At 32.4% G+C, this 26,170-nt stretch overlaps 1 pseudogene; it reads right to left on the reverse strand.

Annotated features, from left to right (window-relative positions):
• Positions 1-506: 506 nt before the first annotated feature.
• On the reverse strand, positions 507-12,761 carry LOC133198356 (G2/M phase-specific E3 ubiquitin-protein ligase-like; annotated as a pseudogene).
• Between the last annotated feature and the right edge of the window lie 13,409 nt (positions 12,762-26,170).

Below are 26,170 nucleotides of genomic sequence, written 5' to 3' on the forward strand. Positions count from 1 at the left end.
TTGACTGCCATGTCTCTCTATAATTCACAAGTCTTAATGACCCCAACCTGCATGGTTATACATCCAAAAGGAGTTTCATGCACTTATTATTTCAGAAACTGAAAGACAGTCATTTCAACCCCCCATGAACCTTGTATTTCAATTCATTGCTACACCAAAAGCCATCTGACCCTAAAGGCCACCTATAATTTTGTCTGATGTAATGAAAGCTATTTGATTGTCTTAATTAACGATGTTTGCTCCTCAGCAATGTTTGATAACTTATTGATCAGGACATGTTTTGTTTATATCACAGATTTGGCTTGTATCTTGGAAATAATATTGCGTTCTTTCAATTACAACATGGTAATTAGAAATGACTGGGTAAATGGTAACATGAAGAATATCTGACTTACGTTCAAAGAGAGTTTGACCTTCCAATATAATTTGACGCAATTCTTAATTTACACAAATCTCAATTCAAACAATTTTCCTTATTAATTTACATCTCAAATGAGCAAATGTGATACATGTACATAAGTTTATTATATGCCATGATACACTGGAGTCATATCATTTTGTTTGATTTTAAAACATGAACTCAAAATGCACATATTGGCAAATAACAATTAACTATGAAATTTATATGGCTGAGGATCAAAGAATCTCAGTTTGTACAATCAGACTCTGCAGTTATTCAATTGCCATTGATTTGAGAACTGTGACTCCTCCTTATAGAAAATAGTAGACTTAATTTGTGAACTCATTATTTCTGAATTTTCTTTTTTACAAAGAAGACAAGATGTGTTTGTGAAACACTGATGCCCCCATATGGCAGCTTATGGCGAAGGTTAAAGTTTCTCAAATGCAAGTCAAAATCCAGGCCAAAAGATAAAAAATGTTGGTACCCAAAGAAAGGTCTTGTCTCAAGGAATACACATATGAAATATGAAAGTCATAGCTCCAACCAGTCAAAAGTTATTGGCAAGGTTAAAGTTGACAACAGACAGACAGGACAAAACAAAAATATACCCCCGGGATCTTTTGATCCCGAGGCATAAAAAAACTCGGCCAAAATTTGAAATTTTATTGTCAATCATAAGAATATTGGTACACACTACTATCTGTAGCTTTAAATTTGCACATTCAAAGTGCAAATAAACAAGCAGAAACATAGATATAAAAATTCTGATCACAGTTAAACTAAAAATGAACTGCCTATATGGGCAACATATTCTAGTCCAATAACCTAATTTATCACTTGACTGTCTATATTATTCTCTTATAATACATGTAAAAGCAAACTTCTCTCACTCTCATGGACTACTTTATATTCCCAGTTCATGATAATAAACCTTTCAGGTGCTTCGTTGGCCTGATTATGTTAACAGTAACAGTTTGGTGTTTCAGGTACATTGTATTGTCATGACAGTAATACATTGGTTAAAGTCCTGCCCTATCCTAAACCAGAAGTTTGGTGTTATTAACATTTTAATTTTGTGACCATTTTCTGAAGCAAAAAGCTTCAATATGTTATAGCTTTATACAATGAAAATTTTCCATAATTTGAACATGCATGTCCTTAATACGCTAATAATTTCTTATAATACAATGAGGTTTTTTTTGGGGGGGGGGGGGGGGCATGTAATGAAAGAAACTGATATCATAATATCGTTTTAAGAAAATATCAGTATTTTGTATCACATTTGTATTGAAAATAATTGACTAGTTATAAAGTAAATATAAGTAAATATAATTGTACCATAGTGAAATATTGAATAGCTTGCTAAAAGTCCAGCTAATACCAACTGAAACAAAATGAGTAAAAATTTGCCATTTTCATTTCACAATTAATTCACACAATTTCAATCAGTGAACAATTTTGTAAATATTAAAAAGTTTTTTGACTTTTTAAAATACACATCATAAAACCTACATACAATCTGAACACATGCACACTTTAATATCTTAACTCTAACCTGTGAGTTAAACACATGGATATATATACACCACCTAACATTTCTCAATAATCAGTAAATAAACAACCCAAATCTAGTGCATTGTCCATGACTTCTTTGAACGCACTGTATGTTTCGGTGACAGGAATGCTCAGAGTGTTGGAACATGTGTTTGCATAAGGGGTAGCAAACACACTGAAATTTTCTTCTGCTTCTGGATGACGAAACTTTAATTTGAGTGGTGGAGAAAACCCCAAAGGTGGAACTGAATCCAACCCAGTGACAAAAGCCAAGATAGATTTGAATTTGTCGGGCGTATCTACAAATAAAAACTATAGGTTTTAAAATAGCAATAGTCAACTTTTGATAATTTTGTTTACTAATAGCAATTCATGCATATATACATATATGTGCAAAGTAAGCTAAAATGCACCTTAACTATATATTATTAGTAAAAATCTTTGAAAGTACCGGTATGTGATAATTTAGATATTCATGAAAATATTATCCTTTGACATTCCACAATAAAGGTCCTATAAAAACCTGTGAATTTTATTTTTTAAGATGTCACCCTACAATGGGCACTTCATCATCTTGTGAAATTATTTGTTTCAGGTATAATTTTATAGCTCAATGGAAATGACATTTATAATACTTAACTGACTTACAGATCCAGAGTTTGAATTAATTCAGAATGGATATGTGATTACTTGAATAAAAGGGTCTTTGATGATCATTTTAGAATCCCGAATTGCTATTTTCCTAGTACTTTTTCATTTCTGAAGATAAATGCTTGACATGCATACATCTTCAAGGTAAAATCTCAGTTGTGCTGATTTGAATACATTTCCTAAAGGTGTTGAGAACCCATAATCGTTCACAGATATATGCATACAATCTTAAACAAGAGGCCCATGGGCCACATCGCAGCTGAACAACAATTCTTGTATCTCTGTCGAAATTTATAAACATGAAACTCTTCTAAAAGACTGTTAAACTCACCAAAATTCTCAAATATATTCCAAGTGACAATACATAAAAACAATGTATAAAAAGAAGCCTACTTTTTTGGACATCAATATCCCAAGATCAAAGATGCATCAGGCCTATATTAAAATATTGTTTGTTTGCCCTTAGCCAACCGACCCACAAAAATCGGCCCGACTCAAAATATTTTATTGCTTTTTACATTTACAATTTTTTATTGAATCATTTCAACCTAATTTGTTTTAACCCATTTAAAAACTTTGTTGAGGTCTTTTAGATGCTTTGATTAGTAGCATTAAAAATAAATATAATTTTCTAAATCTGTGGTAATCCTAGACTAGCTTTTTTGTTCATTCAGTGCATACAGCCCTTGCCGCCTTGGATATTTACTGCACGCAAAGGTGAGAATTTAGGGTGTGAAATCTACATGTTCTGAGGATTCAAGTTTGCTCAAAGAGGGACACTAGGGTTAGGTTGGGGTTAAAATTGGGGATTAATTTTACATAATAATAATATAATATTAATGCATGTATTATAATAATTATTATTTATATAATAATAATATAATAATAAAATCGCTGAACATTTTTCCTTAAGAATAGCAAGGCCACATTAGTCATACTGATATTCAGAATCTTCATGTAATGATCGAAGATTAAAGTCTGATTATGTCATGAGACTTGGACCCACAATCTTTCACGGGAATGTAGAAGGAAGATTTTTCAAAAACAACCTTCTGAAGAGCAGCAATTAAGCAAAATGACACAGTCGAGCATTGTGACCCTTATGCTTCTTGTTATAATTTTAAGAAGAAAAAATAAAATATTTTTTTCTACCTACCTACCCATCATTAAAAATCTGGGTCGGAAAAGGGCAAACAAACATTTTTTTTTAATTTTGACCTCAACTGACCCATCTTGTTATCTTTTGGGTCCCTGTATTGTTTTGGGGGTCATGGTTTTAACAAATAAGAATCTTCACTATATAAACATGTTCAAGCTTTGGTATAAATTATTGGCATTTCTGATGCAGTGGTTCTTGAGAAAAAGATTTTTAAAGACACACACCTTATTTTCACTGTTTTGTGATTATATATCTCCATTTTGAAAAGGTTTAACCCTTTATTTTAACAATTTAGAATTCCCTTCCCATAAGGATGCTTTGTACCAAGTTTGGTTACATTTGGCCCAGTGGTTCTTGTATTTAGAGAAGAAGTCAAAAATGTGAAAAGTTTATAGACAGACAGACGGACAGATGGACAACAGGTGATCAGAAAAGCTACCTTGAACCTTCAGTTTAGGTGAGCTAAAAAGTCTGGATCCTATTCCCATCATTTACAATAAATACCTTCTATTTCAACTAAATAATCTCTCCAGTAAGTCTGTATTCTTAATTCATTTATATATTTGTTACTGCCTTCCTCAGAGAACTCAACAAGGAACATGTTGTCCATTTCCACTGCATCAAGAAGAAGGTCGTTTTTATGGACAAAGAGTCCTCTCATGGCATCAGGATAATTTCTAATCCTGTCAAGTACACCAAGGCATTGTAGACCTTTGGTGAATCTGTAAAACAAGATAATTAGGATTTTGAGATAAAAATTCTTAATTCATCCTGTGGTAACAAGTCGACCCCTATTTTGCCTCACTGACTTTACCCCAGGAAAAAGCAATTACCATGTACAATAAACTATAACTTTTTTTTAATTATAATTAATTAACTTGCCAAACCTTTTAATAAAATCATATATTCCAAACCATATATTTTAAAGTCATTCAAATAACCGTTAATAAAGGTTCATTACTTAATAAGAGATCCTTGCATGCAAGTCTATTTCTAGCATTTTATATACAGGTGAGGTAAAAAGCACACACAGTTACGTAAAACTCACTGTTTAAGTGACTTCTCAATCCTTGTTACAGCTATATGCCTACATAAAGCATGGACAAGCTCATTTTTTCTTTTTGGCACAGCTAATCGAAGAGCACCAATATAATCCAAAAGTGGCCTCATTGGATCAACAGCATCAAAAAAAGATGAAATATCTGTTGACATTTCAATCTGAAACAAAGATTTTTCTTTTGGAAACATATCTGCCACCAATTTAGCAACACAGGAACTGAGCAGACAGGTAATGGGTAATATAGATACCAATCATTCAGTGTAATATCAACAAACAATTTCAAAAAATTGTGGTCCCCCGCTTTTGGTGTCTTTGTGGGTGAGATGTCATTATATGTATTTACAGCATATTGTGTCAAATATGAATGCCCTATCATATGTCATTCAAAAGTTATCACCAAAGGTGAATTTTTTGAAAATTAGGTCAAACATGAAGGTCAAGGTCAAGGAGTCAGAAATCATAGCATGCTTGGAAATTCTTGTCACAGGTAATACACATGTATAATATGAAAGCCCTATCTCTTGTCATTCAAAAGTTATGGACAATTTAAAGTAATATTTAAATTTTTTAAAAGTAGGTCAAACTTCAAGGTCAAGGTCATGGGGTCAAAAATCATAATGTATTAGAAAGGTCTTGTCACAGGTAATACACATGTGTAATATGAAAGTCCTATCTCTTCTCACTCAAAAGATATGACCAAGGTTAAAGTTTTTGTGAAAGACAGACAGACTTACAGACTGACGGACAGACAGATGAATGAGATTTAATGTCCCCTCACTTTCCTTAAAGTGGGGGACAAAAATTTAAAACATGGGAGATATCCTTGATTAATGAGGGTAAATATTTGATAGATATGAATATGCAGGATTTAGTTCAGGCCATTCATTAATATAGTTTGTGCAATTTATTTGATAGAAATTGAAAGTGTTACAAATAACTGCATTTAAAAACCAGAAGTCTCTGATGAGACTGAAGCTCTACTGGTCTGTACGTATAACAAAGGAAAAGTAGCACTTGGATTTGAAACTTTGCAACATGAAACAATAAATAGAATTATGTATCTTAATGTTAAGTCTACTTCTGTGCCACGTTATATTGAAATCAAACAAAAACTATAGGAGGAGTAGCATTTTGAAAAATTGTTTATACAGACAGACAGACAGAAGGACGGACGACGGACATGTTACTATTGCACAAGCTCTTCTGGTCTCTGACCAGTAGAGCTAAAAACAATTATAATTATATACAGAAAATTTACTCATAGCTATAATTGCTTACACAAACCTTAATTACAGTGGTATTTTGATAAAAAATAACTGTCATGCAAACGAGGATTAATTTGATTTATAAATCAAAAATACCTGTTGAACTTGTTTCTTGTTTTCATCATCAACAATGTCATCTATGGTTGGATCTGCTGAATCCGGCCCATAGGCCAAAAGCCCAAACATGAACTCTGACATAAATCTTGGTGCTGGTCCACCATGCACCAAGCAATAAGCTATTATCATCCCATAGGTCTCATAATCACCGTTCTCTTCAGCTAAAATAAGGTAGTCATAATGTGATGGAAAAACAATTACAGATTTCAAACCCATTCAAGTTTTTGACTATTCATAAAAAAACTGGAGTGAGGAGTGAGGAAAGGGGGAGTAGGTGAAGGTTATATAATAGTAGCTGTTATGGAATTTCACTCATCTGGTAGATACTTGTTTGCTCATCAAAACCACAATTATGATAAAACCTAGAAGCGGATCAAGAAACAGATTTTTAAAGAATGAATGTAAATTTACTATATGATTAATGGACTGAGTCCACCACAACACCAGAATTACATGTATACCCCTAATTCTGGGATCACAAATTCCACAAATTTAGAGATCGCGGCACAGTCTTTCCTGAACACCGTAACAAGGCACTTACTTTTCTGATGCCAAGGAATATAGAGAGCAAAAAAGACAAAGCATCTCTCTCTCTTTTTTTTTTTTTTTTTTTTTTTTTTTTTTTACAGTTTACCGGTAGCCCCAAATTTATGGGCCCTGCATGGGGATGAGGATCATAAATCTTACAATTTTTTTTTTACCATTACCCTATACTGTTATTACAAATTTATATCAAAACTATAAATACCTAACAGGTTTTGCAACAGCATCTTCCTTCTGGACTCCCCTTCAAATATTGCAGACTCTGACACTGCTTTCATAATCATTCTCATGAATTCCCTTGATGGACCACCGTCATCAATTCCTTTTTCTCCCGAAAATCTTACAAATAATGGCTGGTCAGCCATGAATTTTTCTCTTCTGAATGAATCTTTAGTGGCCAACACATTGTTCCTGTCCACATTAATAATATTTTTTTTTACCATCAACTTTTATATTATTTCTTAGTTGTTTAAGAATTTCTTCAGCTGTCATATTCCTGCAGGAGAAAGCAGAAAAAGATATTAATTTTTCAATGGCACACATACCGGTACTTTTGCAAATGTGAATATGTACATACCGGTTTATAAATTACATGTATCCATAAAGATGCTGATTAAAAATGTAGAAGTGAATAGCTATATATAGATAATGAAAGAATTTTTAAAATCTTTAATTTTTTTAATAAAATACATGTATATATTCATGGAATAATAAGACTTTTTCAGTTCTTTCTGCAATTCTGCATATCTTAATATGCTTCCTAAAATTGAACTAAAAATGCAAAATTATTTTGATTTTATCTATAGATTTGGTCGTCACATATTTCTGCTGACCTCAGAATGACATGAAATACGTTATTCATGACATAATGGTCTGAGACCATTACACATGTAAAGATTCTGACCATGTAATTTTCACCTAATCAGAGTTAAAAAAAGAGAGAAGATTTTACACAAATTTAAATCCAAACTAACATCTTTGCAGCCTTAAAGAACAGAAATTAGTGTCTATTAAAGGATGAGGTCTTATATGTCAGCAGCCCATTTTTAGTAATATAATGAATTAAAAAATCAATCGTGATTTCTATAATTGATCCAATTAAGAGTGCATATAATTGATATATCCTGATTAGTATCTATAGATCAGATATTTTCTTATTGTAATGACTGATGCATTTAGTAATCAGTATTATTTTTAGACTCAGTAAAATTGAATTCCATTCTGTTTTGTGACCCCGTCTTTTTAATTAATAAAAATGAATAAAATGGGCGAGCCCTAGTACAATACAGGATTACATGTATGTATATGAAGAAATTAAGCAGACTGGACAAGACTCGCTTACATACCATGTGACATTGTTATTGCCAAAATTTCAAAAGAATCGTGAAAACTTAACTTTGAAAATTAACATCCGTTGAAATTACAACTAGCAAAATTAATGATATATTATCACATTAATGTGCAACAAAGGCAAATACAGTCATGTCAAACATGCATATCAAAATGTACATGTATGTGCGATCAGGTAGACGAGTAGCATTATAAAAGGTTCAGAGTTTTCACATCAATTAGGTATAAACAACATCTGATTCAGAAAATTTATAATGGGGAAGGTCATGCAACTTGACTTTTGCATCTTATAAAAAGTTATACATGAACGCAGTTAGATACGTTTTTCTCCTATGTCAGCAAACCCGCAAGCTACCTTAAGATGACAGATCAACTTACCTGATACTCAGGGGTCTTGAAACACTATCAGCATTTTTGTTGAAAACAATCTAAGAAAATAGATTTTGTTATTATAGAAAATATCATTTTTGTTTTTTTCTAAAATGCTAATTCCTAGTTTTTAAAAATAAATTTCATTTAATCAAATTACCGTTGGGGTTCCTGAATCAGATGGAATGTGTATTCCTGAATCAGCAGAGCTTTTGGTCTCCTGTTTTTCTGTCTGTAAAATTTGACACATAAAATATTATGATATATTGACTTATGAATTCTACCAGTAGATTGTCCAATATTTATTCATATGACAGCTGGTGCAAATATTAAATGTGATCCAACATTGATAAGCTACAACATTTGTTTTAACCTTAATTCACTTCAGGAAATTTTACTTATTATAATAGATGAATCATTTGATAAAATGTAAATGTCCCAGGTTACCGTTTCCATCACTTTTTGATGAACTTTAACAAAAACACACATACCTGCTAAAGAAGTACAATTGAAATCAATATAAGGGGAAAATTCCAAGATTTCATCACTGTCACTTCATCTATTTTTACCTGGAGAAATTAACATGAACAAAAACAAATTTCTATGGAGATTTACAATGGGAAATGTTGACATCTTTTCTTCATTCGGAAGTACTCGGGACACCTGGCTCACACAATTTTTCAACGTTACCATCCGGGTACTTTTCATGTCATTTGCAATGTAAAATCCCCATAGTCTTCTTATTTTTGGTTGTGAATTTAAACCTAAAGAGTAATGATACAAAGGGGCATTTCAAAACAGAAAATCTGGACTTTTTTCATTCCAGTGGATGAACGAAGTTTAGGCACAAATGTATTAATTATTATCAAAATATAAAGCAAAAAGTGGTGGAAGCAGAAACTTGGGACAGAGTATAGCTGGATTTTTCGCATGTTTATGTTGCTTCAGTAAAATAATTCTATTAATTAATGTTGTTTACTGTTGGTGCTCTTGATTCTGAGACATCAGATTACAATTCTTCAACCTGTAAAATCAAAACCCAAATCAATATAACTCAAGTTTATGAGTAACAATTATAATTAACATGTTAGCTAGAAAGAATGATCAGGCAGACTTAAATTATAATGACTCTGCATGATTTGTTGATACTTCTTTGTAACATACTGTACATATAAACATGTATTTTGTGTCATCTGCATGACATCTCAACATTGCTAATAAAATAAGTTTTGAAGTATTATATACAGCACTCATGCAATCAACATAATGAATATAAATAAATCTTTCAATTTTCTATTAAGTGTTACATTCAGGACATATCATTTTCCTTTTTTAATGAAAGATTGAATTGTACATGAACTTAACCTTCAAGTTCAGTTTTTCAAACTCAAGAGGAAACAAACAATTCTTTGATGCTTTAACAGCACAATATACCAATTAGATATCTTTTAACTTCTTGACCCCAACTCCTTAACTGCATGATCCATACACGAGAGCATACAAAAGAAGCCCATGGTCCACATCACTCACCTGAGCAATAATACTCATAACAATATCAGCTTTATGGAGTCATATACAAAATATCTGGACAACGTAGTATCAACAATATGTCAAGATGCTTGCACATAAATAATACCATATATTATATTAGAGTTTTTGAGAATGATTTCAAATTTTTTCCTATGTACAATAATAAAATAGCATGGAACCCCCCCCCCTCCCCATAATGTGGCCCAACCTTACCCCCAAAGATCATGATTTTGAAAAACTATTTGAAGATGCTTTCACTGAAGTTACAGCTTTTCAAGGTGAATGGTTTTAGAAGAAGATTTTAATCTATATATTCCTATGTAAAAATTTGAACCAACTTCCCCATTGTGGTCCCACCCTACCCCTGGGTATCATGGTTGAACAAACTTGAATCTATACTACCTGAGGATGTTTCAAAACTAGTTACAGCTTTTGTGGCCAATCGGTTTTTGAGAAAAAGATTCTTAAAAAATGACAACAATTTTTCAATAATTCTAAATTATCTCCCCTTGAAAGAGGGCATGACTCTTCATTTTAACAAACTTGAATCCCTTTCAACAATGGAGGCTTTGTGCCAACCTTGGTTAAAATTGACCCAGTCAGACAAAAAGTGATCAGAAAAGCTTACTTGACCTTTCAGCTCAAGTGAGCTAAAAATCAAATAAATATAATTAAGTTGACAAAATCAAATTACTGTTGAACTTGTTTCTGGGTTTGAAGGTATTTCAGCTATGGTTGCAGTTTTGGGCTCCGAATCCTTCACCTGTAAGATTTGATACAAAGAGCTCTGTTCAATTGGAAATCCATGCAGTTTTAAATGCTCAAATGAATCAATTTCATCAAAAGTATAAAACACTGTTTTTGATATCATATAAGAGAGGTGCGAAATTAAAAGTATTAAGACATATGATAAAAGATGCAAGATATGTGCTAAAAAAAATCATATATATTTCATAAATTATTTTCTTCTCCTTCCCTTGCATTTACAAAATAAAACTTAAATTGTTCTATAAAAATCCTGTATATATATATATATATATATATATATATAATACACACACACACACTCACACATGTATATGTATGAGTCTTGTTTATATACATTACAAAAGAAATTGAAATTTTTTTAGCTTAACCTGTGACCTCAGACATGCCTAAATTTTTCACAAAAGCTTTTCTTTTCCAGGAAATTAGAATATATATATCGAAATGCCAAAGACAACGACACCCTTTCAAAATAATAATGTTTACTGTACTGCTTTATCACAATGTCAACTGATTAGTAATTAAAACATACCTTTTTATCTTCTTTCCTTCTCTTTGATTTTCTCAAAACTAGTTTAGGCAGACTTTCAAATTCATCATCACTCTCATCCTGAAATATTTTTTTACTTTTCATCACATATTCAATGAAATAATAAATAAAAGGTCAAAACAATGCAAAATGAGGCAAATGGATGGGGCAGTTTGTAACTATATAAAGGGCGTTCTTCTGCATACATCCTACATAAACTTTAATTTAAACATTGAAGTCTACTTGTAGTCTAACTAATGGTTTGGAGGATTTCCGGGGAGGGGGGGGGGGGCTGCAATATTTATTTCTCATAAGCTTTGTTACTACATATATTTTATAACGTTGTCCAGAACATGTACACCTCTTGATCAGTGCATGAATATTATGACAAATACTTACTCCTTGTAGTATGTAATATACCTATGAGTAGTGTATCAGCCTTAACTGATTCACATTAGATAGTTAAAATGATCGAAGCAGTTAAAAGGATGGACAAGCTAGAAAGTATGACATTTCTGTAATTTTTTTTTTACTTGCTCATTATCAATTTAAATGCAGTGATCTAGGGAAAATTAAACTTACAAATTTACAGAAGAAACTTGACACATTATGAGGCTACTTAATAAGTTCCTCTCTTGATAATTTTGAATTCTATATGCATCCAGACCACGTTCTTTATGTTTAACATACATTAAATGATGACAGTTCGACACCCAAGTCTGACAACTCTGCGAGTGCCTAACACGATAAAAATAGAAATGAATGAGTTTTGAAAACCCGGAAAAACAAGTGTAAGATTTCTTTAACAAAATATATTCTTCTTTTAAAGAAATCTTAATTATAATGGTATTAAAATAATTGATGATATTACCTGACATCACACCGTTGTTTAGATCTTGTCTGTAACTGGTATCAGTCCAAGCAGGCCAATATTAAAACAACAGTGTTATGTTCTTTATGTGTATGTCTTGATAGGATTTGAACAATTTAACTCTCAGAGGATTTTAAAATCCAGTGGAAAACCTTAATTTACTATACTATATATGAAACTACCTGCCTAAATTACTAGAAAATTCCTGCTGCAGGATCGCAATACTCTCTTCCTAATAATTGGCCAGCATTTTTTTTATTTTTAGGTTTACAAACACCAGAATGAAAAAGTTCCATAGGAGGAGGAAATTTTTTTTTGGATAAATTAATTGATTTGTTTTGTTGATCATTTATTTATTGAAAAGTTGAAAGAAATGTTTATAATTTGAATATTAGGAATATCTATTTTTATATCTTTAAAGCATGAAACAAAGTTTATAAGCTCATTTTAGATTATATCATTGAAAGGTTAGTGAATGGTAAAAGCACATTTGTTATAAAATGAACCCTCATTCTTATTCATCAATGCATAGTACCGTATCGTTAAAAATACCGTATCGTTTCAAAAATACCGGTATGGTATCGTACCGTTTCATCCTTAACGGTATCCAACCCTAGTGATTTGTGCGGTTGTGAATTGTAAGAACAATCCAGAATATACTGCTGAGGTGAGTTTTCACAGATTTCCAAATGCCAAGAAGAAGAAAGATCTGTATTTGAAATGGATTTACCAAGTAAACAGAGTCAACCCTTCTTCGACATCCACTACGTAAGACAAATTATGGAATTATCATTCTGTCGTTTGTTCAGACCATTTTACTTCGGACTGCTTTACAACGAACCTATCTATAGTGGACTCAATGAATCTTACAGGATTTAAAATAAGATTAAAGCCCGATGCGTACCCGATTCTTCTCCTAGGTCCACAAGTTGTCATATCAAGTATCAAGCCAGCTTTCAAAAAGAGGGAAAAGCAAAGGGTATGTATTTATAAAAATAGAACTTGTTCATAAATTTTATAATGTAATATATCCTGCTTTTATTATAAAGCCCACCATATATTTTGACACTGATTGACTGGAGGTACACCGTACATACATCTAATATACGGGTTAACAACAGGTTTTCTGAATTTTTTCCACGTTTAATTTACACAGTTAATTTCAAAATTATTTGTTATTATTAACTTGATATAGGACCTCTCTAAAACAAAAACAAACAAGATGTGTTTGTGAAACCTTGATGCCCCCGTATGGCAACTAATAGCAAAGGTTAAACTTTCTCAAACGCAAATCAAATATGTTGGCACCCAAAGTAAGGTGTTGGTTCGAGGAATAAACCTGTGAAATATGAAAGCCCTAGCAACAACCATTGAATAGATATGGAAAAAGTTAAAGTTTTTTCAAAAGTATTTCAAACATCAAGGTCAAATGGTCAAAATTAATGGTGCACAAGGAAAGGCCTTCTCCTAAGAAATACACAGGTGAAATATGAAAGCCGAAGCACCAATCGTTCAAAAGTTATGACAAAGGTTGAAGTTTTCCAAAAGTAGGTCAAACTCTAAGGTCAAGGTCAAAGGGTCAAAGTTGTTGGTATCCAAAAAGAAAGGTCTTGTCACAAGGATTACATATGTGAAGCATGAAAGCCCTAGCTCCAACCGTTCAAAAGTTATGGCCAAGGTTAAAAGTTTTACAAGTGTAGGTTAAACCACAAGGTCAAAGAGTCAAAGTTTTTGGTATCCAAAGAAAGGTCTTGTCACAAGGATTACATATGTGAAGTATGAAAGCTGTAACACCAATCGTTCAAAAGTTATGGCCAAGGTTAAAGTTTTTTAAAAGTAGGTCAATTTGCTAGGTCAAGGTCAAAAGGTCAGAGTTGTTGGTATCCAAAGGAAGGGATTGTCACAAGGATTACACATGTGAATTATGAAAGCTCTAGCACCAACCGTTCAAAAGTTATGGCCAAGGTTAAAGTTTTTCATAAGTAAGTCAAACTCCTAGGTCAAGGTTAAAAGGTCAAAGTTGTTGATATCCAAAGGAAGGTTACACATATGAAGTATGAAAGCCCTGGCATTAACTGTTCAAAAGTTTTTTTTTGCAAAACTGGGTCAAACTCCAAGGTCAAGGTCAAATATGGTGGTACCCAAAGAAAGGTCTTGTCATAAGGAATACACATGTGAAATATGAAAGGCATAGCTCCAACCAATGTACAGTTATGAGCAAGGTTTAATTTTTTTCCTGCGGACAGACAGACAGACGGACGGACAGGGCAAAAACTATATACCCTCGAATCTTCGATTCGGGGGCATGAAAAATCAATTTTAAAAAATTACAGAAATTTTGAATAGTTAACATACTACATATACTAATTAAAAATTGAGTTAATTTTGATAATCAGGATTTCTTTATGGGAGAAAATGTTTTACAAAATACACAGAATAAAACATCAAATCTTGCGATACAAATAAGCCCCCCTTTTGTGTCCAAAATATACATAAGTTTAATAAATCAAGGGGCTCAAACCTTGAAAGCTGTGATGGACACATGTTCATATGGTAATGGAATGTATAAGGAAATTCCATTGATTTTTGTTTGTTTGTTTGTTTATTGTTTAACGTCCCTCTCGAGAATTTTTCACTCATTTGGAGACGTCACAACTTCCGGTAGAGAGCTACAAATTTTGACCTACACTCGGCACTTAGGGCCATTGAGCAGTGAGGAATCTTTTTCGTGCCAGCACCTACTGCGACACGGGACCTCGGTTTATACGGTCTCATCCGAAGGACCGGTCTCCACGTCCCACAGTGGGATTCGAACCCGCGACGTAAGGATCAACTCCTTACTCCGCAACTCGAGAGCGGACGCTCTAACCACTGCGCCACAAGGGCGACGAAATTCCATTGAAATGAATGAAATAAAAGCTCTCATTATAAAGTAGAATCTAAATAACTCAGAGAAATTTTTAAAAAACCTAAACGTAAAAAATAAGACGAAGATTGAATTGAATAAATTATGCTAATAAGTAAATTTAGCTTTTTCCATTTTTTTAGAGTATGTAGAGAGATTGATGGAGGAAACCTTCGACTTAAGGAGAAGGCATATCCGGTATGAGGTAGAGACATTTCGCCAGGAATGCCCACCACCAATGGCTGCTTTCGGTAATCGGGTGGATAAAGGTGAAGCAGTCAGGAGATACCGAACACATTTTAACCGTTGACACTGCTGGTCAACAATCAAGAGACTGGTGAGTGATAGTATCAGAGTTTCACAAAACCCTAGTCCCTTTTCAAATAATTTACATGTATTTGTCCAAGAATTTTTTGCTTTGACATGTAAATGTATTACTTTCCCTGGAATATCTTGGAACATCTTACTATAGACATCAGTAATACATGTATGCACTTTAAATATAAAATTGCTTTGTAATTTTTTTTTTACTTATTTTAAGTAATATGATTACTTAAAGCTGAACACGCTTCGTAAAAAGAATCTATCCGCCATATTCGATAGGACTTTCGCTATATCTGAGAGCCCCTATATATAGAGCCGCTCACTTGGTCACTGTTTAGTGTAATCAATTGTCACCAGTGTAGACGGACGTATGCTATACAGCACTTACTAGCGACGAAAATAACTGTGCTTCTTCTAATGCAGGAGAGTAAGATACCAAAGAGATTTACAACAGTTGCACAGGTCAGTGCAGTATACAAACAAACACAAATATACGTGACTGCAATAAAATGTAAACAAAAGTAATGCAAGATAACCAGCACGAACAAGGGTCGCCATTCCACGCCGATACCCGTGACAATAAAGCAGTCAGGTGTAACGAATGCGAAGAGTATACCTTGGTACTGTTATCTTAGATAGTAATATCGTAAATGGCGTATGCCTATTTACGAGTCGTGTTCAGCTTTAATATGATTGTTAATAACTGACTATGATTGAGTATTACTCAGGATTACTAAGTAATTTATGAATTTACTTAAAATTCCTTATTGTTAGTAAATTAATTACTGAAAGTATATGAGAATTTATTCAGAAAATGAATTTAAGTAATTTTCAGTAAAATAATTTACTTAGATTTTATTGTTGCAAGTAATAAAAATACTTTTTAATACATGCAAGTAATTTTAAGTAAAATAATTTATAAATGTTTCCTGATAAAATCATTTTAATTACTGCACTTAAAAGATAACACACTAAAGTTTATTTTTACATAGTTTGGAAAATAGTATACGTCTATTTTTCATGGTTAAGGTGGCGTTATGCACCAGAAAAAAAGTTTCTCAAATCAACAAAATACTACTTCATTATATATATATATATATATATATATATATATATATATATATATATATATATACATTATATATATATATATATATATATATATATATATATATATATATATATATATATATAATAGCATGATAAATAAAATGTACATAGTGCATAAGTCAAATATGCAAACAATTTGTAATTAGGGGATAAAAATACAGTTGTAACGAGTATAAGGCTCGATGTACAGAGCCACTTTATTAATAATTTTACAACTAGTACACTGCTTCCGTTTTATGTTTGATTAAATCAACCATATCATGTGTGACAAAAATACACATCTTATCACCAATGTTGTACAAATGTAAAGGGAATGGAACAAATATACTAGATGCATCAACAAGTTCATGACCCTGTGCAATTTCAGAATGTTTAACAACATGAGCTTGTATGCCGGAGTCAAATCTCAATGTCTCATACATTCGTAATCCAAATACAATGTGTTGTTTAGGAATATCTTCTTCAATTGTGTTGACAATCCATATATATTGAAGATTTCCAAATTCTGGAAGCCCATCACTTTCACCAAAAGCAATTTCACATTCTTTGGGAATGAACTTTTGTCCATTAAGAATAACCCAGGAAACACTGTATATTTCTTTGATGCAATCAATACCTGTTCCAAAAAAAGGCATTTATTTCTTTCTTTGCTTCTGTTACATTTGATATGATTGATGATTTTCCAACAACCATGTCATTATGAAAAAGAGGATGTTTTTCACAGGCATTAAAAGCACATTCATATCTAGCAAAATGATTTGCCAATGATTTTTCGATATTTTTAAAATTCTTAGAACCTGCCATTTTTTGCTTTAAAAACTGATGCTTGTTTTCAAAACGCATGCTCCATACATGTACAAGGGGGCCATATTTCTCAATTGTAGATGGCAAGTGAAGTAAATAATGTTGCTTTGGAATTATATTGTTATTTGGAAATAATTCTTTAAATTTTCTGCAATGCCTGGAAATAAGAATTTCTAACATTTGTACAGTTTCAATACTAATGACAGGAGCCAAAATAATTTGTACTAATTCACAAAGCTCACTTATGAATTCAATGTAAGGATTATTAAATCAGAGTTAAGTTTCTCAACTAGAAATACAGGCAGAAAACGAATCAACACTATCATGCTTGATGATGATTGTTTCAGTGTCATTGTACATTCTCACATACATCGACATTCTCTGGGTTTATAGCCGTATGGAAAATCCTCCAGTACCCTATTTAGCTGTTTCACGGAAAAGACTCCATTAGCAAACAAACTGCGTAAAACTAAACGGGTTTCATAAATAACAACTCCTTCAAATAGAACATGCATGATATCCTCCGGTACCATATTAATGATATTGAAATATGGAAAATCTCTGGCTCCACTACGTTGGTTTATACCATACGCCATTGAAAGACGGTCTCTCATCCCAGCAGTTTGTGCCATATTATTTCCGTTGTCTGTTGGCCGTATCTTTCTAAGGACCGCAATATAAAATCACTTTCTTTGAACTTTGTCTGCATATCATCAAAGGTGCATTCACATTTTCTACATTTTAGGTATGCAAAACCAACTCCTTCTTTGAAACCCTTAAATTCATGGGCGGCACCCCTTACATTGATTTTTTCCCATTATCTGGATGGTAATTCCCCTTTCAAGTTCTTTTAAATCTTCATTAATTCTTTTCAAAACTATGTTCACATTGATTTGATTTCCCATTATCTGGATGGTAATTCCCCTTTCAAGTTCTTTTAAATCTTCATTAATTCTTTTCAAAACTATGTTCATTCCATATTTCTTCATCTTTTTTCTTTTGATGATAGCAACTAATCGTATTAAGCAAAGTCTTGATCTATATTGGGAGGAAAATTTGCCAAACTAGTAAAAAACACCTAACTTGTGTACGCCTGATTGTTTTCCCAAGAGGATTACAAATTTCACTGTCATTAAAATATAACAAAATCTGAAGCGCTTGATCTTCCTGACTAAATATAGGGTGTTCTCTATACACTGACCCATCTGTCAAATTGTGAAGAAAATGTCCATCAAATGCTTGGTTCCTTTGATTTAAAGCAATGTTAAGTATGTCTTCATTCTGTAAAAGCTGTTCTATACTGTTATGAATAGATACATAATAGTAATTTTCTTCCACAACTTCCAATAATCGTCTGCGATTGCGAAGAACAGGTTGAAGCTGCTGACCAAGTATGACCTTCTCTGGTTCCTGCAGGAAACTAATTATACATGCAGCATTAATATACAAAAAATGATAATCACAAAATTAACTTTATATACATGTATATACTTTTACAGTAATTTGTCTATTAAGTTTACCAAATAAAATAGAAAAAAATGCACATATTTGTAGAAATTTAACGATTTTAACACTTTAGTGCTGAAAAATATTTCATGAAAAGCAGCTAATTTTACATGCAAATATACATACTACATAAAAGTAATTCTGGATGATGAATTTGTTTCTTTCATGGAGTGTTTGAATTCCATTAAATGACAATTCAAAATTGCTGAATTGTTCAACTAGATTTGGAATGGTGTCTGGTTGTAACCCTGCACTTTCAATTGCTGTCATAACTCTACGTTGAAGTATATCAACAGCTAGCTCTTTGTACAAAGGCATCAGTGCTGACTGCAATTAGCTGTACAGTTGACTGCAAAAAATGTAAGAAAAAAAATGATACATATCATACTGTGGAATCTTTTTTATTTGTGGGGGGTCAGTGTTTGTGGGTAGCCAAATTATAGCGAGCTCTAACTACAACACCTGAGCAAGAGAAAATTTGGACTACTGCACATTCATTCTATAGAATTTTTTTTTTTCAGCAGTAACATTGGACCCACGTACAATGCATCGCTTCGTAAAGGTACGCTCTCACGAGAATGACCAAAAAAATTTCCAACAAAAAATAAACTCGCCTTGATTTAATGGATATATTGCAGATAAATAGTAAATAAAACGTTCTTCATTTAAAGTCAGCACATTTCAGGCTTCGGATACGAAATGCAACTTACATACAACGTCATGTGACGTCAGAGTCTAGATGCACCAAATGTCATGTGCGGTTTGATGAGCCAGATCTAAATTCATACTGAATCTGCACTCCCCCTAACGGTCGCACCGTCAACATAGTAGCCAAGTTATAATTAATATTTTAAAAATATATTACACATTATTTCAGTGTTTTTTTTGTATTTTATGAACGCATACTAAACATTCTCTTACCTCTCTAATTCTTTGAAATTCTTTCAAGTTTGTGATATAATCAATGGCCATACCTTTGGAATTAATCTCCTTGATATTTTGTGCACCTGTGGTCTGAAAAAACACACATAATTTAAAAAACAGAAAAATACAAATAAATGGACGACAATTTTTGATTTATTTTTGATATTCGAGATATATTACATTTAAACATGCAACTCGAATACAAATTAACTTTTGCCGTTACACTTTTTCTTGAAGAATGCAATTGTGAATTACATGCACAAATTTTAACAGCAATTAATCTAGTCAAAACTGATACTTACAACATTTGAATTTGCATCATTCACACTATCAATTTGGTCGTCATCAGATACATTCATACTTTCAAACTCTAAATCAACATAATCTTCGCCGTGTTCTATGGTTCCTTGAAAATAATTGTCTTCATTTTGGATAGTAGCATTTAGACGCTGAGGGTGTTGTCTTTGCACGTGGCGATAAAACGAGTTGAATTTGTTGTACGTCTCTGGGCATCCATCAACATTGCAAGTTACTGAGAAATTTGGACCAGTAGAATGTTCTCCTCTTATGTGTGACAAAAAAATGCGAAGCGTTAATGCAAAATATATCATACAAATAGTACATTTCCATGCCATCTTGTTTACATTGGTAACAGCATTAAGAGTATACCGAGCGCGATTCTAATTCGTATCGCCTATGACAATTTTATATAAAGTGCTAGTATAGTGTCAATGCATGGATATTTTTATTATATTTTGTTAAATTAAACAATCATGTTTTTGAATTATTTTTTTTTTAAATCGATCATTCATTTGCATTTCGTTCACTTCATTTTTTTAAAATCTCGGGATCGGAAATTTTCCGTTGAGCTCATATCCGTTTCCGTTTGCCGCCTTTTCCCAAATATTTCTTACAATGTCTGACGAAATAGAGTGCCTAGAACCAGAAGCTTTGGCCAAGTGGTTGAGAGATAAAGGTTTGGATGAAGCAACTACTCAAAAACTTGAATGTGTGTACAAAGAACTATGAATATGACTTGTATTGGTTTATTAATTATGGAGAAAGTTGAAACATTTCATTTATGCATTTGGATGGCACCCCCATGCTGAAGGATATCATACTTTAACGAATAACGATTGATCATTACATTTATCATGCAATTGCTAAATATGTATTTTTCTCACATTTGACGATTAGTATTTAATTTCTTTATTTACTTTGTAGAGAATATGGTTGATGGGAACATGTTTATGAACCTAAATGACGGGGATTTGAAGGATCTTTTTGATGCCCTTATTGTAAGGAAGAATATTAGAGATATTCAAAAGCAACAGGTATAACAAGATAAAAATGTTTTAAAATTTGAACATCTTCCTGCTCTACCAACACTCTCGGAGCCTTCTACTTCCAAAAAGGTTGCACCGATCAACAGGGCATTGTCATTACAACCTAAATCTTTTGATGAAAACTCATTTAACACTGTGCCAATTCCAAATTGTGCAGTGCTAGCGAATCCCACAGAGCATTCTGAAAAAGAGGTTGATAATGCTAGAGTGAGAATCATTCGCCTTACAATGGATTCTCTAATTACCAAATGTACTGACAGACCTACAGAACTAGAGCTAATTCATCTGGTTAAGTCCATTGCAACACAGTACAGCATTTTGCGAGATGACCCAGGGCTTCCTGTTCGAGATAATTATGTACTGCATGTGAAAACATCCACATCTTGCTGCCTGTGCATGTAAGAATTAGTTAGTTTTGGAGTAGAATTAGTTTTATTGCATATTTTAAACCTGTATGATTCTTACAAAGATTTTCTCTCTGTAGAAATAAGTGATTTGATGATCATGTAGTTGTGCATGATACAGCACTTTATACATTACAAATTCAGTTCTTTTCTTGAGAAGATCATAGAGCAGGAGGGTCGCAATTGCCTCCTGGTCTGTAGTCTGTAATAACAGCACAGTGTAAAAACATAGTTATGCACATACTTGTAGTAAATGTGTAAATATTAAAATTTATAGAGACTGTCCAAATTCTTCTAAATCTTTAAAATGTGCACCCCAGTTTCTCGGAGGTATGCATATAGTTGATAGCTGAAACTTAAAATTTTAACCGAGATCTGATGGGCAATTAATTGTCTTAAAAATGATCTTTAGCATAATTATGGGCATGTCAGTGTTTATGTCTAAAAAAAATTAATACACATTCAAGGCGTTTCTTGCATTGCAGCAAAAGTAATTGATTTTTGTATCTAACAATTGTGCATCATGCCGATTTTTTTTTTCAACAAGCTTATATCAGTTTAGATAAATTTTATAACGCTTTTTGGCTGTTTCACAATCACTCTGAGGAAAAACATCCTAATAAATATTCTAAAAAGTTGAATGTATGGACATAAATTTTCAGTCATTAATACAATTTCTTTTCTTTAATACTAATAGAGAGGAGTGAAAAGGAGGATGTACAATGTGACTACTGCGCGGACTAATAGAGGGAGGAAGAAAACTAAAACTATGAAGACCACTGTCATCAGTAAGGAAATAAATTGTTCTGTAAGTTGTTGAATCTTCTGTTAAACTGTTTGCTATTGTCAATTTTTATATATTGTCTACGCTCAAGTCTTAGTTAATTAGTTAATCTTGCAAGTATTTAAATGAATATTTTTCACTTTTAACTATGGAAGCTTATCTTGTGGACTTCACTAGACAATAAATACATCTTGCTGATTTAAAGTTGATGTTTATTTGTAGCAACTGTACATGTACAAGAAAACCAAAGTGCGGGGGAGAAAAAGAGTAGTGAGGAACCTAAGGGTATGATAACTGCATGTTGGATTGCATATTATCAGAATTAACCATTGTGATTACCTGTTGGAACCTAAGATATCTCAAAAGCCGATTAAAGACCGATACATTTTATAATAATTATAATGATAAAACTTTTAAAAATAAAAAGTAAACATAAAGTTAATTGTATGAGACAGACTGCAATTGTCTATTGTCCAAATAGTGTTATTGTTATAAGAATATTGATTGATTTTTATTCATGGACTTAACACATATCACAAGAACTATATGCATTTTCTTCACTTTAAACTATAGCTCACATATTTCACAATACAAAAATACAACATAAATACAACTTACAAATTTAAAATGAAGTTTCTTTTCAGAAAATGAACAAGAAAATCAAAATTCTGGACAAAGTTCTGGGGAGAAAAAGAGTAGCAAAGAACTTAAAGGTATGGTTACTAATCATGGGGTTAACTGAAAAAAAGTTTTCGTGAAAGTGAGTAGAATTAACCATATTATATAAGATCAAATGCAAACAAAACTGTATTGAGTGTTTTTTACCCTTTAGATCATTGTTGTTTTGCTTGAAATTATCTAATTTTATATATTTATAGATTTAAATACATTTTTCTGGTTTAACTCTGAAGTTTATTTGCAGAAACAGTAGACAGAAACCAACTAACAGAGGCAAAAAAGAATTCCGAGAAACATAGAGGTATGGAATCATTTGTTTATAACTGTATATCATTTGTAACATTATGTATAAAAATATGCATGTTTCATATGGTTTGCAAACATTCTTAGCTCTTTATAATTTTCGCAACATTTTACACTATTTTTAAGTTTTAAAATGCCAAGTAAATTAGTTTTTGTTCGTGTCATTATTAGGTGAGAAAACAGAGATTATCAGCACAAAAAATGTACAGAAGCGAAATCCCAATACTTCTGAGAAGAGATATTTGGAGATAGTAGGTAAGTAGAACAAATTAAATAATTTTTTGTCTCTTTCTAGTACATGAATTTCTATTTTCAGTTCAATACAAATATGAAATGTATTTAGTATTTTGAAACAACAACATCATATAAACCAAAAGGCTGGGAAAGGGCTATTAAATTACAACTAGTTTTAATATGCTTAAAATTGGATGAAAATGTATATTAAATATAAAAAAAGGCTAACAACTTTTTGTGGTTTGTATAGAGAAGACAGCACAAGAATGTACAAACACAGAGAAGGAGATACCAGACAGGGGCGCTGAAGCTTTGGACTTGGAATTGAGAAAATGTGTATCAACAACAGCAGATCACAAAGTTAAACATCTTCTGAAAGTCACACTCGATTTACGTAATTCATGAAATTCCTAAAAAATTCAAGAGTGGAGGAAATGCTGACCAAGTACCCTGTTTTCAAAAGTCCAAAACCTGTAAGTATATTCCATAGTATACTTCTTTTGACTTATTAAATTTGAACTGAGCATGCAAGTGATTGATTGATTGATTGTATGTTGTTTAACGTCCCTCTCGAGAATTTTTCACTCATATGGAGACGCCACCACTTGCCGGTGGAGAGCTGCAAATTTTGTCCTATACTCGGCACTTACAGCCATTGAGCAGTGAGGGATCTTTTTCGTGCCAGCACCTACTGCGACACGCGACCGCGGTTTATACGGTGTCATCCGCAGGACCGGTCTCCACGTCCTACAGTGGGATTCGAACCCGCGACGTAAGGATCAACTCCTTACTTCGCGACTCTAGAGCGAACGCTCTAACCACTGCGCCACGCGGGCGACGAGCATGCAAGTGTAAATATCACATATTGTAATGTTCTGTTCCTTTCTCATTTTTTTTAGTTGATTGCAAATCTAATGCTCAATTTGGCTGTCAATCTTAAGGAGGAAGAGCTAGCTGATAATGTGCATCAGTGCAGCCAAGTGATCTTGGACCTTCTGTTTGCAAAAGATCTGTGCACATTTTCAAGGTCTGCGCTGAAAACAGAGGGTAATTGATCTTACTGAATTTTCACTGTATAATTCCTGCATGTTGCAAGTGCATATTGTTGAATATCTGATAAAGATTTAAATCCTGCTATGGATTCGATAAGGAAAAAAAAACTTTTTTTTTAAATTTATTTTAATGTTCTGTGTTAATTGCAGCTCAGCAAATAATGGTAGCCTTTTCCAACCTACCTTTGGTGTTTAAGAAAGAAGGAGCAAAATTACCTCAAATTGTTCACATTGTAAGGTAAAAAATATCATGCAGTTCCATAGATCTAGATATTTTATAATGTTTTAGTGTCTTTTAAATGTTAATTTTGATTTTTCTTTCCCAGAGAGATGAGGCTTTCAAGGACATAGCTTCCAAACACAGAAATTTATGCTCCCCTGTATTATGTTCCAGAAATTCGGGGGAGAGGAAGTAATTAGTCTAATGATACGAAGCAACATTGTGTCCAAAATAAAAGATCCAAAGACTGCTATTCTGGCACTAATGGGAATCTACTATATGGCCCAGCTACCATATCCAGCGGCATGCAGCATGGCTCTTCTTTTTATCCAAGGGGATATCTTGAAGGACAAGGGACATGAAGATGATATGCCATTAATGAAAAAAGCAGAGGAAGTGTTCAGGAATTTCCTGAGTGAGCAGGATATTTTTGACTGACATTCAGTGATTGTTTTTACAAGTCCATGGAAGTTAATACGACAACATTCAATTGTATACATACAGTTTCATGCGAGTATTATGTGTGTATAAAATACAAAGACCATTTTGAAATAATTAAACCCATGCAAAATGGGTGTATTGTTTTCCCATGCATGCATGTGCATGTTTCTGTCTATTCCATGCATATACATATTTGGACATTTTTCTTTATATCTACATAAATGTATAAATGTATTAATGGTCGATGCTTGAAATTTCAACAGTGTATTTCAACAATGTATTTGTTATATATTTGTAAAGCAATTTTATTACTTGTAATATCAAGTATGCTTGCCAAGACTTGTCTGAGAGAAATTGTCAGTAATTTCCAGTAATGTTTTTACTTAAATGGAAGATTTAATTTCTTGATATTACTGAATTTTAATAAATGAATTACTTAATAATGCTGAAATAAATTACTTAATAATGCTTAAAAAATTTAAGTAATTTAAATGATTAGCAATTTATTTACTTACAATAAGTAAACATTTTACTCAAAACCACTTCTGAATTCTCCTACAATGCTTAGTATTTCAAATACTAAGTAATTAAATTTTTACCTATTTTAAGTAAATTATTTACTCATTACTGCTTCTATAACTATAAAATTATGTTACTTAAAATTACTAATAAATATTATAAATTACTTAACATGATTGCTATGGTGACAAACTTTTTTACTTAAAAATTACTTAAATTAAGTAACTTGTTTACTTGATTTGAGTAAAAGTAAGTAATATTTTTTTTGAGTGTGTGTTCATTACAATACAATAATATGGTTGTTTTTTTTTTTAAATATCATTTAGATAATAACGGCTGCTGTTTTTTGACATTTTAAATGTGGCATGTTACTATATGTGTGCACAACACAATGTTATTGTCAATTGCAGTTTATATTGTTTTTAAACAAGGCAAAATCATTGTTACACT

This window comes from Saccostrea echinata, unplaced genomic scaffold (genome assembly GCF_033153115.1).
Source record: "Saccostrea echinata isolate AGI-Se365-2 ecotype Australia unplaced genomic scaffold, CSIRO_AGI_Sech_v1 ptg000033l, whole genome shotgun sequence".
In the NCBI taxonomy this organism is placed as follows: Eukaryota; Metazoa; Mollusca; class Bivalvia; order Ostreida; family Ostreidae; genus Saccostrea; species Saccostrea echinata.